At 45.2% G+C, this 13,205-nt stretch overlaps 1 protein-coding gene across 4 annotated transcripts in view; it reads left to right on the plus strand.

The window, feature by feature from the left end:
- Window positions 1-13,205, plus strand: part of ZNF157 (zinc finger protein 157) — a 57,428-nt gene that overhangs the window by 8,338 nt on the left and 35,885 nt on the right. The window contains exon 2 of one of the 4 annotated variants that reach the window (XR_003725878.2): window positions 5,764-5,862. The exons of the other annotated variants lie outside the window; for them this stretch is intronic. The gene's annotated coding sequence lies outside the window, so the exon portion shown is untranslated. Of the gene's footprint in view, window positions 1-5,763; window positions 5,863-13,205 lie in introns of those variants that run through there. 4 annotated transcript variants of the gene reach the window in all.

Raw genomic sequence — 13,205 nt, forward strand, 5'->3', positions numbered from 1 at the left:
TCCGTTTCACCTGTGCTTCAGCGATTCATCTTGCCTCTCCCTCTGCCTGAACCTCTATCAACCACTCATTTTTTACTGTCTTTGTAGTTTTGCCTTTTTTTTTTTTTTTTTTTTTTTGGACACAGTGCCTCACTCTGTGACCCCGGCTGGAGTGCCACGGTGTGATCACTGCTCACTGCAGCCTCCACCTCCCAGGCTCAGGTGATCCTCCCATCTCAGCCTCCTGGGTAGTTAGGACCACAGGCACATGCCACCATGTCTGACTAATTTTTAGGATTTTTTTATAGAGACACAATTTTACCATGTTGCCCAGTGTGGTCTTGAACTCCTGGGCTCAAGCAATTTGCCCACTTCAGCCTCCCAAAGTGCTGGGATTTACAGGTGTGAGCTATCATACCAGGTCTAGTTTTGCCTTTTCTAAAATGTCATATAGTTGGAATCATGGAGTATGTAGTCTTTTCAAACTGGCTTCTTTCACTTAGCAATTTGTATTTAAGGTTCCTCCATGTTTTTTTGTGGTTTGATAGTTCCATGGATTGCAGTGCCAGTTTGCTTAATTCCTTCACCTACCGAAGGGTACTTTCATTGTTTTTAGGTTTTAGCAATGATGAAAAAAGCTACTATGAACATTTCATGTGCGGATTTTTGTGTGAACATGTTTTGAACTCAATTGGTTAAATAACTAGGAGCATAATTGCTATGTCATATAAGCTTTATAAGCTTTATAAGAAACTGCCCAGGCGGAGCACAATGGCTCATGCCTATAATCCCAGCACTTTGGGAGGCTGAGGTGGGTGGATCACCTGAGGTCAGGAGTTCAAGACCAGCCTGGTCAACATGGTGAAACCCCATCTCTACTACAGATACAAAAAATTAGCTGGGTGTGGTGGCAGGTGTCTGTAATCCCAGCTGTTTGAGAGGCTGAGGCAGGAGAATGGCTTGAACCTGGGAGACAGAGGTTGCAGTGAGGCGAGATCGTGCCATTGTACTCCAGCTTGGGCAACAAGAGTGAAACTCCGTCTAAAAAAAAAAAAAAAAAAAGGAGAGAGAGAGAGAGAGAAAGAAACTGCCCAACTGTCTTCCCGTTTTTCACCATTTTGCATTTCCACCAGCAATGAATGAGTATTACTGTTGCTCCACATCTTCACCAATGAAACCACTATTGCAAAATTGTAACTGAGACAGTGAAAGAGATCTGATCTAATCAGCTGCATCTTGCTTCATGCCTCGGAGCTGTCCTTGTTCATTCCTGGGCGTAGGCTGAACTAATTTAGGGAGGAACTTAGTTTGTAGTTTAAAACAAAGATGTTAACAGGCCTTTCCCAAGGCAAATCCCCTGCTTGCCTGGGGACTAGATTGCCTTTGTAGGACTAACAAATTAGCCACCCGACTAGAAATTATGGTTTAGGAGTCATGCAGCCGGAGACTACAAGATTCTGACCCTCCCTAAACTGCTCCTAAGATCAGTGCTTGAGATATTTTGCAGACCCTGCACTTGATGGATCAGCTGGCACCACCCAGATCGATAAACTGGCTCATCTGATCTTGTGGCCCCCACCCAGGAACTGACTCAGCACAAGAAAACAGCTTCGATTCCCTGTGAATTCATCTTTGACCTGACCAATCAGCACTTCCGGCTTACACTGCCTCTCCGCCCTCCACCCCCCAAATTATCCTTTAAAAACTCTGATCCCCAAATGCTTGGGGAGACTGATTTGAGTATTAATACAACTCCGGGTCTTTGCGAATTACTCTGTGTGAATTACTCTTTCTCTATTGCAATTTCTGTGTCTTGATAAATCTGCTCTGTCTGGGCAACAGGCAAGGTGAACCCATTGGGCGGTTACACCAGCATTTGGTATTGTCAGCTTTTAAATTAATTAATTAATTATTTTGAGAGTGCAGTGGTATGATCACAGCTTGCTGTAGCCTCAACCTGCCTGGGTTCAGGTGATCCTCCTACCTCAACCCCCCAAAAGTAGCTGGGACTACAAGCATGTGCCACCATGCCTGGTTAATTTTTGTATTTTTAGTAGAGACGGGGTTTCACCATGTTGCCCAGGCTGGTCTTGAACTCCTGGCCTCAAATGATCCTCCTGCCTCAGCCTCCCAAAGTGCTGGGATTACAGGTGTGAGCCACCGTGCCCACCCATTTAAAAAAAAAAAAAACCATTCCAATAGGTGTGTGGTCGTATATCCTTGTTTTAATTTGCAATTCTCTAGTGACATGATGTTGAGGACCTTTTTATATGCTTATTTACCATCTGAATGTCTTTGATGAGGTTATCTTTTCAGATCTTTTGCCCATTTTTTAATTGAGTAGTTTGTTTTCTTATTGTTGAGTTTAAGAGTTCTTTGTATGTTTTGGATACTGTAACCTCCCAATGGGTTCACCTTGCCCGCTGCCTAGACAGAGCTGATTTATCAAGACAGGGGAACTACAATAGAGAAAGAGTAATTCAGGCAGAGCCAGCTATAGGGGAGACTGGAATTATTATTACTCAAATCAGTCTCCCTGAAAAGTCGGGGATTGGAGTTTTTAAGGATAATTTGGTGGGTAGGGGCCAGTGAGTTGGAAGTGCTGATTGGTCAGGTCACAGATCAAATCACAGGAGTTGAAGCTGTCCTCTTGTGCTGAGTCAGTTCCTGGGTGGGGGCCACAAGACCAGATGAGCCAGTTTATGGATCTGGGTGGTGCCAACTGATCAATTAAGTTCAGAGTCTGCAAAATATCTCAAGCACTAATCTTAGGTTTTACAATTGTGATGTTATTCCCAGGAACAATTTGGGTAGAGTCAGAATCTCGTAGCCTCTAGTTGCATGACTCCTAAACCATTATTTCTAATCTTGTGACTAATTTCTTAGTCCTACAAAGGCAGGCTAGTCCCCAGACAGGAAAGGTGTTTGTTTTGGGAAAGGGCTGTTATCCTCTTTGTTTTAAACTATAAGCCAAGTTCCTCTCATGCTGGGCTCGGTGGCTCATGCCTATAATCCCAGCACTTAGGCTCACACAGGCGGATCACCTGAGGTCAGAAGTTTGAGACCAGCCTGGCCAACATGGTGAAACCTCATCTCTACAAAAATACAAAAATTAGCCAGGTGTGGTGGCCTGCACCTGTAATCCCAGCTACTCGGAAGGCTGAGGAAGGAGAATCGCTTGAACCCAGGAAGCAGAGATAGCAGTGAGCCAAGATCGCGCCACTGCACTCCAGCCTGGGAGACAGTGCCAGACTCCATCTCAAAAAACAAAACTAAGTTCCTCTCAAAGTTAGTTTGGTCTGTGCCCAGGAATGAACAAAGACAGTTTGAAGGTTAGCAGCAAGATGGAGTTGGTTTAGGTTGGATCTCTTTCACTGTAATAATTTTCTCATTATAATTTTACAACAGTGGTTTCAATACAAGTCCTTTATGAGATAAGTGTTTTGCAAATATTTTCTCCCAGTCTGTGGCTTGTCTATTCTGTCAGCAGTGTCTTTCACGGAAGATAAGTTTCTAATTTTAATAATGTACAACATGGCTGGGCGCGGTGGCTCACGCCTGTAATCCCAGCACTTTGGGAGGCTGAGGCGGGCGGATAACAGGGTCAGGAGATCGAGACCACGGTGAAACCCCGTCTCTACTAAAAATACAAAAAATTAGCCAGGCGCGGTGGCGGGCGCCTGTAGTCCCAGCTACTCAGGAGGCTGAGGCTGGAGAACGGTGCAGTGAGCTGAGATCCGGCCACTGCACTCCAGCCTGGGCGACAGAGCGAGACTCCGTCTCAAAAAAAAAAAAAAAAAAAGAATGTACAACATACTTTTTTTTTTTCTTTCACAGGTCATACTTTTGCTCTTGTATTCATATACATATATATATTTACAGAGATGGGGTCTCACTAGGTTGCCCAGGCTGGTCTTGAACTCCTGGGTTCAAGCGATCCACCCACCTCAGCCTCCCAAAGTGCTGTGATTACAGGCACGAGCCACTGCACTTGGCTGGTGTTGTATTTAAAAACTCATCACCAAACTCAAGGTTTCTTGGATTTTCTTTTTTGTTATCTTATAGAAATTTTATAGTTTTCATTTTACATATAGGTCTATAATCCATTTTGAGTTAATTTTTTTTTTTTTTTTTTTTTTTTTTGAGACAGGGTCTGCATTCTAGCCTTTGTCACCCAGGCTGGAGTGCAGTGGTGCGATCTCGGCTCACTGCAACCTCTGCCTCCTGGGTTCCAGCAATTCTGCCTCAGCCTCCTGAGTAGCTGGGACTACAGGTGCACACCACCACAACCGACTAATTTTTGTATTTTTAGTAGAGATGGGGTATCACCATGTTGGCCAGGCTGATCTCGAACTCTTGACCTCAAGTGATCCGCTGTATTGGCCTCCCAGTTTTGAGTTAATTTTTGTGAAACATATAAGGACTGTGTCTAGATTATTATTATTTTTGCATATGGATGTCCAGTTGTTCCAGCACCATTTGTTGAAAAGACTTATTTCTTCACCGAATTTCTTTTGCTCCTTTGTCAATGATCAGTTGACTGTTTTTCTGTGTATATATATTTCTAGGCTCTGTATTCTGTTCCATTGATCTATTTGCCTATTCTTTCACCAATACCTCTGCCTTGATTACTCTAGTTTTATAGTAAGTCATGAAGTTGGGTAGTCTCAGTCCTCTGACTTTGTTCTTGTTTAGTACTATGTTGACTATTTTGGATTTTTGCCTTTCCATATAAACTTTAGAATCAGTTTGTTGATAGCCATAAAATAATTTGGTGGGAATTTGATTGGGATTATGTTGAATCTCCTGATCAAGGTGGGGACAACTGACATGTTAACAGTATTAAGTCTTCCGTTTAGCAGCAGAGAATCCATACGGGTCTGCAGCAACCTCAATTCTTGCCTACTCAGAAGAAAGAATTTGAGGGGCATAAGACAGAGTGAGAGACCGGGACAAGTTTTAGAGTTGTAGTGAAAGTTTATTAAAAAGCTTTAGAGCAGGGATGAAAGGAAGCAAACTACACTTGGAAGAGGGTCAAGCAGGCGACTTCAGAGATCAAATGTGCGGTTTGACCTTTGACTTGGGGTTTTATGCTTCCTGGGTCTATTTTTTTTTTTTTTTTTTTGAGACAGAGTCTCGCTCTGCCGCCCAGGCTGGAGTGCAGAGGCCGGATCTCAGCTCAATGCAAGCTCCGCCTCCCGGGTTCCCGCCATTCTCCTGCCTCAGCCTCCCGAGTAGCTGGGACTACAGGCGCCCGCCACCTCGCCCGGCTAGTTTTTTGTATTTTTTAGTAGAGACGGGGTTTCACCGGGTTAGCCAGGATGGTCTCGATCTCCTGACCTCGTGATCCGCCCGTCTCGGCCTCCCAAAGTGCTGGGATTACAGGCTTGAGCCACCGCACCCGGCCTTCGTGGGTCTATATTACTCCTCTGATTCTTACCTTGGGGTGGGCTGTCCGCATGTGCAGTGGCTTGTCAGGGCTTGGGAAGGGGCTGCATGCACATTGTGGTTACTGAAGTTGTACGCATGCTCACTTGAGGAGTTTTTCCGTTACCAGTGGAGTGTTCCTAAAGGAAGGTTACATACCAGTTAAACTCGGCCATTTTGCATCGTAGTGCACATGTCTTGAGCCCACTGGCCCAACTCCTGAGATCTTATTGGGAAGCTGCTGATCACCAGTTTCAGGTTTTTTTGTATCTGTTGAGAGACTGCCTTTCCCTGGCGCCAGCTGCAACCAATTATTATTTTTATTTTTTATTGTTTTTTTTTTCTTTTTTTTTTTAGGAGCAGCAGGAGGAGGAGGATTAGCAGGAGAAAAAGGAGGAGGAGAAGGAGGAGGAGCAGGAGGAGGAGAAAGAGAAGGAGAAGGAACAGGAGGAGGAGGAGAAAGAAAAGGAGGAGGAGCAGGAGGAGGAGCAGGAGGAGGAGCAGGAGGAGGAGGAGCAGGAGGAGGAGGAGCAGGAGGAGGAGAAGCAGGAGGAGAAGCAGCAGGAGGAGGAGGAGGAGGAGGAAGAGGAGCAGGAGGAGGAGAAGCAGGAGGAGGAGGAGGAGCACCAGGAGGAGGAGAAGCAGGAGGAGGAAGAGAAGCAGGAGGAGGAGGAGCAGGAGGAAGAGAAGGAGGAGGAGCAGGGAGCAATTATTATTTTAGAGAAACAATTTTAACTGCCTGACCATCACCTCCTGGTGGGATTTGGGGGGTGGTGCTCTCCTGCTCTGCTCATGTCTAACTACCTAAGATAACTACCTAACCTAACATTTCTGTCAATAAACATACAATATCTCTCTGTTTACTTATATTTTCTGATATATTTCATGTCAAATTTTGTTTGATTTTCCTCATGTATGTCTTCTAGATATTTTGTTAGGTTTATGTATATTTTATCTTTTTAGTGCTAACGTAAATGGTATTGTGTTTTTAATTTCAAATATCAATTGTTCATTTCGGGTATATAGGAAAACAATAGACTTTTATTAAGCCTGTATCCTGTGACTTTACTATAATCACTTAATAGTGCCAGAAAATCCTTTACTGAAATGGATTGTGAGAGTAGCTAATTTATAGTGGTAGTATGTTTGATTTTGAATGCTGTAGAGTGGAAGAGCATGTCTGGGTTGATGCAGGACCCACAGCTCATAGTGACCAATCACAGATGGCTATACTTGAGCCAGACACACAAAAACACAAGAAGTTATTCATGAGGGAAGACCTAGCATGCCAGACTCGCCCAAAGCCCCTGTAAAGTGTGTTTACCCTGTCGACGAAAAGACTCAAACTCTGTAAAATATTTGAAGAGATTTATTCTGAACCAAATATGAGTGACCAATGGTAAGTGACACAGCACTCAGGAGATACTGAGAACCGGTGCCCAAGGTATGTGTTAGATGTCCATTGATTCCGTTTGGAAAGGCGGGACAACTTGAAGTGGGGGCTTCCAGGTCATAGGTAGATAAGAGACAAAAGATTGCATTCTCTTGGATCTTTGGTCAGCTTTTCACTGAATACATAATTTACATGTGAGCGGGGATAGAATAGTCTGCCTAATGAAACAACAGGGCAGAGGAAGCAATCAGATATCCTTTTGTCTCAGGTGAGCAGAGGGAGGACATTGAGTTCTGTGTGTCCTTTGTCATCCTGCACCTGTGAAGATAAGCTATCAATTTACGTTGCCAGGGTGAAATTCAACAGAACTTTTTTTTTTTGAGACGCCCAGGCTGGAGTGCAGTGGCGTGATCTCGGCTCACTGCAACCTCTGCCTCCCGGGTTCAAGCGACTCTCCTGCCTCAGCCTCCAAGTATCTGGGATTACAGACCACGCCCGGCTAATTTTTGTATTTTCAGTAGAGACGGGGTTTTACCATGTTGGTCAGGCTCGGCCTCCCAAAGTCTGGGATTATGGGTGTGAGCCACCGCGCCCAGCCCAGAACATCTTAAGGTAAAGGTCTTGAGGCCCACAAGGTATTTTCTTGTGGTCAAATTGTGAGGGAGGCATGTAGCCTTTTTTTTTTTTTTTTTTTTAATCTTTGTAGCTATCTTACTTGGGAATAAAATGTGAAGCAGGTTTGCCTAACACTCCTTGGCTTAATGATTTTGGAGTCCCGAGATTTATTTTTCTTTCACAACCCTAAGTACGGGACTGTGTAACATATGCCAAGAGGAGCACCCCTGATGAAGCAGCTGATATGATGGACTGGCTTTATGGTGCCTGTGATATTCACCTGCTGAATATGCCCGTTACCCAGGCCATATTCAGCTATGGTTAAGGGGTCTTTTTGCATAGGCACCTCATGTAAACTTTTAGCTGCAAAATACAGCAATAGTCCCAAAAACCTCATTGAATTTGCTGCCCCAGCTTCCCTTCAGGGATCCCACAGCTGCTAATGAAAACATTAAGTCAACATGAAAATGAGGAGAAGCCTAGGGAAGAGTCAAGTCTACCAGCAAAGTGGAAATCTCTCAGTGGCTATTAAGAAATGGGATGGCCGGGCTCAGTGGCTCATGCCTGTAATCCCAGCACTTTGGGAGGCCGAGGTGGGTGGATCACAAGGTCAGGAGTTCAAGACCAGCCTAGTTAATATGGTGAACCCCCATCTCTACTAAAAAATACAAAAAAAATAGCCGGGCATGGTGGCGGGTGCCTGTAGTCCCAGCTACTCGGGAGGCTGAGGCAGGAGAATTGCTCGAACCCGGGAGGCAGAGGTTGCAGTGAGCCGAGATCGCGCCACTGCACTCCAGCCTGGGTGAGAGGGAGAGACTCAGTCTCAAAAAAAAAAAAAAAAAGAAAGAAAGAAAAAATAAAAAAAGAAAAAAGAAATGGGATGGCTGGGCTTGGTGGCTCATGCCTGTAATCCCAGCACTTTGGGAGGCCCAGGCAGGCAGATCACCTGAGGTCAGGAGTTTGAGACCAGCCTGGCCAACATATAGTGAAACCCAGTCTCTACTAAAAAATACAAATTAGTGGGCGTGGTGGCGCATGCCTGTAGTCCCAGCACTTGGGAGGCTGAGGCAGGAGAATCGCTTGAACCTGGGAAGCAGAGGTTGCAGTGAGCCAAGATCACACCACTGCACTCCAGCCTGGGTGACAAAGCGAGACTCCGTGTCTCAAAAAAAAAAAAAAAAAAAAGGGATGAATAAAATGGAAACTGATGATGTTGAAACAGAAGTCTTAAAACAGCACCATCAAGGTTGGGTGGGCCAAAGGGATCCTCCTTAGTCCCCAAACACTAAAGGGTCCTTAACAAGTTGATTCCATTTATCACAGTGTGGGAGGAATTTAAAAAGCTGGAAAGGCAAAGATTACAATGGGAACTCCGCCATCAACTGCCTGGGGCATTAGCCAGGCAGATTAGTCGAGGTAAAAAATTGACCGGCTGGCGCGGTGGCTCACGCTTGTAATCCCAGCACTTTGGGAGGCCGAGGCGGGCGGATCACAAGGTCAGGAGATGGAGACCATCCTGGCTAACACGGTGAAACCCTGTCTCTACTGAAAATAGAAAAACTAGCCGGGCGTAGTGGCGGGCGCCTGTAGTCCCAGCTACTCAGGAGGCTGAGGCAAGAGAATGGCGTGAACCCGGGAGGCGGAGCTTGCAGTGAGCCGAGATCGTGCTACCGCACTCCAGCCTGGGCGACAGAGCGAGACTCGGTCTCAAAAAAAAAAAAAAAAAAAAAAAACCCAAAAATATTGGCCAAGGTCAGTCCGGGTGCTGTAGTTCAGGCCTGTAATCCCAGCACTTTGGGAGGCTGAGACAGGTGGATCACTTGAGCCCAGGAATTCAAAACCAGCCTGGGCAACATAGCGAAATCCCATCTCTACAAAAAAAAAAAAAAAAAAAAAAATTAGCTGAGCGTGGTGGTGCACGCCTGTAATTCCAGCTGCTTGTGAAGCTGAGGTGGGAGGATCACTTGAGCTGGGGAGGTCAAGCCTGCAGTAAGCCATGATCGCACCACTGCACTCTGGCCTGGGGGCAGAGCGAGACTCTATCTCAGAAAAAAAAAAAAAAAAAAAGTAAATAAAATAAAACAAAATAAAATAAAATAAAATAAAAAAGACCAAGGGCAAAGGTTCTTTGGCTCCACCCCGGGATGGGGACTCAAAGCTTTATGCACACAAAATGGGTGGCAAAGAGAAGTCTCTGGGTAAAATGGGAGGAAAAGAGAACTTTCTGGGACTCCTTTACATGGAAGCCTCATATATGGAGGTACCAAAATCCATTAGTGAAGGTGTAACATGGGCTACAACTAGATTGGGAGAATATAGAAATGTAACAGTTGATAGGATTAAGGTGTACATTTGGGTGAAAATTGGAATGTGTTTAAACAGGCTTTGTGGCTGGGTGCAGTGGCTCACCCCTGTAATCCCACCACTTTGGGAGGCCGAGGCGGGTGGATCACTTGAGGTCAGGAGTTCGAGACCAGCCTGCCTCACGTGGTGAAACCCTGTTTCTACTGAAAATTAAAAAAAAAAAAAAACAATTAGCTTGGTGTGGTGACACGTGCCCGTAGTCCCAGCTTCTTGGGAGTCTGAGGCAGGAGAATCGCTCGAGCCTGGGAGGGGGAGGCTGCAGTGAGCCGAGATCGCGCCACTGCACTCCAGCCTAGGCGACAGAGCGAGGCTCAGTCTCAAATAAATAAATAAATAAATAATTAGGTTTTTTTTTTTTTTTTTTTTTTGAGACGGAGTCTGGCTCTGTCGCCCGGGCTAGAGTGCAGTGGCCGGATCTCAGCTCACTGCAAGCTCCGCCCCCCGGGTTTACGCCATTCTCCTGCCTCAGCCTCCCGAGTAGCTAGGACTACAGGCGCCCGCCGCCTCGCCCGGCTAGTTTTTTGTATTTTTTAGTAGAGACGGGGTTTCACCGTGTTCGCCAGGATGGTCTCGATCTCCTGACCTGGTGATCCGCCCGTCTCGGCCCTTCCAAAGTGCTGGGATTACAGGCTTGAGCCACCGCGCCCGGCCAATAATTAGTTTTTTTAAAAAATAAAAACAAACAGGTTTTACCTGAATGTTTTATGGGAATGGATGTTATGACTGACAGGGAATACTTCCTCTAACTAGTATTGTGACACTCAAACCTGTTGATGAAATCCCAGTGGAGGAATGTAAGGGTTGATGGGATTAAGGTGAAAGTTTGGAAAATTTGCAGATTTGAACAGGCTTTATTTGAAATGGTTGCATCTCTTTTACCTCAATGTATTATGGAGATTGAAATTGTATCTGACTGCGGAATGTTTCCCCTCTCTAGTATTGTAAATCCACCCTTCAAGCAGTATTACTTGGACATGCTAAATGGGAACCAATAAGATTGCCCAGGCCTACGAAGTATAGAATAGAACCTGGGGTGCCGGCACAGACAGATTATCTGTACAATAGCCCTTTGTGGAACAGAGACCGGCGTTTATGGCAAAAGCCTAAGAGCGCCTCCTAGTGGTAATCTGGGACTTTGGACTAGAGAATTTCCAGTTGAGCTTGGATTAGACATTAATTGAAAGTGCCCTTATGATTGAAGGACATAAAATAATTTTAAAACCTAAAATATCCATGATGTCTTGGGTGATAGTGTAAAGCTCCAATAGGGAGTGCAGTGCCCAGAGGAGTTCCATAATTACATGGAAATGGTTCGTACAAGAATATGCTGCCAGGGGAGTGCAGAGTTAGCAGTTTTCACAACCAGGTAGACTCTTCCGCCAGGACTAATGAAGGAGGAGTTGGTCAGTTCTATCATCGACTGGACAATGCTCCAGCTCTCAATTGACCAACAAAAAGATGCTTGGTTTGTGGATGGCAGTTCCAAGGCGAATGGACTGCGTCGTGTTTGGATGTCCCAATAGCATCCATTATAGCAAAAGGATCCAATTTAGGATTATGTTTAGCATTTACTTGTCATCACTTTAGTGTTATTCACTTGAGAAGGGTCCTTCTTTGCCTTTCATAACTCTTTGAAGATTTAATTAAATAATAGTATTTAAGTATTTACAAATGTATATTCTTCTCATAACAAACTCTTGAATGCTGGCTCTGTGTCAGGTACTGCCCTAAGCGATTCCACGTGTGTGTGTGTGTGTGTGTTTGAGACAGAGTCTTCTCATGTTGTCTAGGCTGGAGTGAGGTGGCTTGATCTTGGCTCACTGCAACCTCCACTTCCCGGCTTCAAGCCGTTCTCCTGCTTCAGCCTCCTGAGTAGCTGGGATTACAGGTGCACGCCACCACGCCCAACTGATTTTTGTATTTTTAGTAGAGACAGATTTCACCATGTTGGCCAGGCTAGTCTCAAACTCCTGACCTCAGGTGATCCACCTGCCTCGGTCTCCCAAAGTGCTGGGATTACAGGTGTGAGCCACTGCACCCGGCCTTGATTCCACATATGAATTCACCCAAGTTTCACAGATGACAAGACTGAGGCTCAGAGGAAGGCAGTAACTTAGCCAGAGTAACAGCACAAGCATGAGTCAGAGCCAAGATTCAAACCTAGGCAGCGTGGCTCCCACCACCATGTTCTTACTTGTTCTCTTCTGTGTCCAGGAGATTCCCTCCTACCCGACCTTGTTCTCGACACTCTCTGGTTACTACTGCGTAGCCACAGTCTAAAGCAGTTATGCAACCATCCTAGGTGAGCTATGCATTTTTAAAAATTAAACTTTGATTTTGAGATCAGTATCGATTCCCAGGCAATTGTAGGAATAATACAGAGAGATCCAGTTTCCTCCAATAGCGACACCTTCCAGAATAACATCACAACAAGGATGTGGCCATTGACACAACCCCGAGATGTCTCCTGCTGCCATTTCACAACCAGACCTGCTACCCTTGTGCCTGCCATCTATCGCCTCCAGGTTCCTAACCCCGACACTAATCTGTTCTCTATCTCTAGAATGTTATCATTTCACGACTGTTATATAAATGAAATTATACAGTATGTGACTTTTTTTTTGAGATGGAGTCTTGCTCTGTCGCCAGGTTGGAGTGCAGTGGTGTGATCTCGGCTTGCTGCAACCTTTGCCTCCCAGGTTCAAGCAATTCTCCTGCCTCAGCCTCCCAAGTAGCTGGGACCAGAGGCGTGCACCATCACACCGGGCTAATTTTCGTATTTTTAGTAGAGATGGAGTTTCACCATGTTGGCCAGGCTGGTCTTGAACTCTGGACCTCAAGTGATCCGCCCATAATCCCAGAGTCCTGGGATTATAGGCGTGAGCCACCGCGCACGGCTCCCAATCTGCCTTTTATTTATTTGTTATTTATTTGCTTGTTGCCTTTGTTTCCTGTGTATTTTAGGATGCTTCTAGGTATAAATAAATATTAGAATAAAAGGAAGAAAAAAAGAAGAAAATATCAATACAAGTTTTAGAAAGTAGGCATGCGTGTCAGCAATCCTACTGAACTTACCGAACAAGAAAACTTTGCAGTCTTTTTTTTTTTTTTTTTTTTTTTTTTTGAGATGGAGTCTCACTCTGTCACCCAGACTGGAGTGCAGTGGCATGATCTTGGCTCACTGCAACCTCTGTTCAAGCAATTTCGTCCCTCAGCCTTCCAAGTAACTGGGACTACAGGCGTGCACCACCAGTACCTGCTAATTTTTTTTTTTTTTTTTTTTTTTTTTTTTGAGTTGGAGTTTCGCTCTTCTTGCCCAGGCTGGCAACAAGTGGGGCGATCTCAGTTCACTGCAACCTCCGCCTCCCGGATTCAAGTGATTCTCCTGCCTCAGCCTCCCGAGTAGCCTGGGATTACAGGCATGCAC

The sequence above is a fragment of the Macaca mulatta genome, chromosome X (assembly GCF_049350105.2).
Source record: "Macaca mulatta isolate MMU2019108-1 chromosome X, T2T-MMU8v2.0, whole genome shotgun sequence".
Lineage (NCBI taxonomy): Eukaryota > Metazoa > Chordata > Mammalia > Primates > Cercopithecidae > Macaca > Macaca mulatta.